Here is a 2,661-nt window from a genome sequence, read left to right on the forward strand (position 1 = left end):
TCTCGCGAGATCTCCGTTCTCCAGTGTTATCCTGTCGATTCGACGGAGCCGTGAAGTATGTCGGTTGTGCGCGCGTATTGTGTAATGTGTACAAACTGTAATTATGCTCGAAGACATCGAAAACTCACTACGTAATGTTTAAATGACGACGACGCGTCGCGGATTTGCCTTCTTTTCTCGACTTTTGTCCGTCGTTTTGCAACGCGACTCGGAATCGTACAGTTCACGGTAAAGCAATTGGACGAATTTCGATTTTCTTCCGATTTTCCCATGTAAAGCATTCGAGCATCGAACGTTCGCGCAAAATTCCCAGCAAATCCGCGACTCATTGGATAGGCTTACGGCTACTATCGAGATACTGATGTACATATACAAGAACCATGATCCCACTGTTCTCTAGAACACGGGCAGAGTATACAAAGACGTTGTTTGCCGAATAAAAACGAACACGTCGCTCGCGCGCCGTTCATCAGTTTCTCGGGCACGCATGCACACTCTCTCTCTCTCTCTCTCTCTCTCTCTCTCTCTCTCTCTCTCTCTCTCTCTCTCTCTCTCTCTCTCTCTCTCTCTCTCTCGCTCTCCCTCTCTCTCTCACACACACACACACGCACACACGGTAAACATGGAAGGGTAAACTGGCATCTTACACTTTCTCTCGCCCTATCACACGTTCGGTGATTGGCAGGGTATATTTGGTTCCCTCTTTGCATTTGCGCGTGCTTTGTCTCCTCCTCGCTTCGTCTCCTCTTCTTTTTCGTCCTTTGGCTGCTACCTTTTGCGTTTGACTTTTGTTGGTCCTGTGTGGCAGTGCCTCGTTAACTAAGGTTTTCTTTGAACGGATTTTTTCACGCGTCAGGCTCTCCTCGGTCGCGGAGCAGCGAAAAAGCTCAGCCCTCCGTATTTTATTTTTGATTTTGAGATCAACGAACTCGTCTCGCGGTTTTGGTGCTCGAAACGAGGGACTAGGAGGCAAAGGGGTGCGAACTATAGCTAGTCGACCTTGAACGAACAAAATTAGCGATCGTTTATTCGACGATGGAATCAACAAAGGGAATTTGCAACGGTTCGCGACTTTCCCTTGCACTTTCCGTTTCGAATTTTCGATAAGAAACACAATTTCAGGGAAACGGACGCACCCCTTTCGATCGTGACCTCCTCGAAGACAGTACTCGCAACGCAGTCGCTTTCATTTCATAGACAGGCTCTGCTGAACAATAATATTCTGTGCATCGTTATTTACATATTTGCACTCATCATCGTTTCTCTCACAGTTGCTCACATCAAAATTAATAAAAGATCTCCGTATTCGTATTTATATTTATATATATATATGTATATATATATATATATCTATCTATATATATATATATATCAATTTATTTATACATATATCGTGTTGCCATTTCTTTGTTTTCAATAATGTTGTTTCAGATTACACTTATGTATAGTTTACTTTTTATGTATATCAGTTTCGCAACTTCGTCCCTTGTTTTTTCCTGCTCCTGTTCACTGCCCCCAACTCTCACCTATACAGACGTCTAAGAATTAAAATATTTCGACTCCAAACGCTAGGTACGTATGTACGTTCGATTGGAAAAAACTTTCGCACGACATTCGTAGCGAAGTAAACGCGAAAGGTCGATCTATCGCTTTGTTTTTTTCTGTTTTTCGAATAGGCTTACACGCTAATCGATAATGGAATTAATAATTATCTTGAATGAATGGCTCGTGTGTCTGTGTGTGTGGGAGTGTGGGAGTGTGCGAGTGTGTGAATGTGTGCGTATGAGATTCACTACCTGTGTGCCGGCTATAATTTCAACCTCTTTTAATCTTCTTGTTTCGTCCATTTAAAACCGTTTACGATATTTTTCGTTTCTTATTCCTATAATCTGTTATTCTCGCGATAAAATCTACATCCGTGGTACATCATTGTCCCCTGGGTGTTTGGGGCTTTTTGAAATAAAAAATGGAAAAAAGGTACTCTACCTTCTATACACGATGATCCGCGTCTGTTCGTTACGCGACGATCATACCAACTACTACTTGTTCGTCTCTTCATCGACGTTTTACTTGTCTCTCCTGCCTCTATCCTCTCGTTTCCGTGACACTTTCGTTTGTACGCGAACATTCGTTATCCGCGGACGTCGAAAGAGTGTATCGATAAAAGTTTCTAAAAGTCAGAAACGATTTTGTACTTTGCAGCACGTGACGAGAAAGAACATCGGAATACGTATAGGATGTCCGTTGTGATGTTCAGCAAATTTCTTCCACGCGTTTATCGAATCATTCCGAGCAAAATATAATTACGAGATAAGCGACTCTTTTTGTTCGGAATAAGCTACCGAACGCGTGGCCTAAGTTTATCGAATACCTCTATCCGACATCCATTATCGTATGATACGGTTTGTCGGCGATTTTCCTCTCCGGTTCGGATTCGATTTTCGATTCGCCGATTCGCCGGTAACGAGCGGACAGGTTTCGTCTCTCATTCACCATTTCTCTTACTCGCGAGAACAAAACAGATCGTTCGCGAGACCAAAAAAGTACATCCTGTCGACTTGCTTGAACGCGCAGCGCAACGAAACTTGTACCCTGTTCCTGCATCGAGCCCGCCTCTTCTCGTTTTCTCTTTCCACTAAGAAAGAGCTTTTCACGGCGGAA

The sequence above is a fragment of the Hylaeus anthracinus genome, unplaced genomic scaffold (genome assembly GCF_026225885.1).
Source record: "Hylaeus anthracinus isolate JK02 unplaced genomic scaffold, UHH_iyHylAnth1.0_haploid 11989, whole genome shotgun sequence".
NCBI classification, from domain to species: Eukaryota; Metazoa; Arthropoda; class Insecta; order Hymenoptera; family Colletidae; genus Hylaeus; species Hylaeus anthracinus.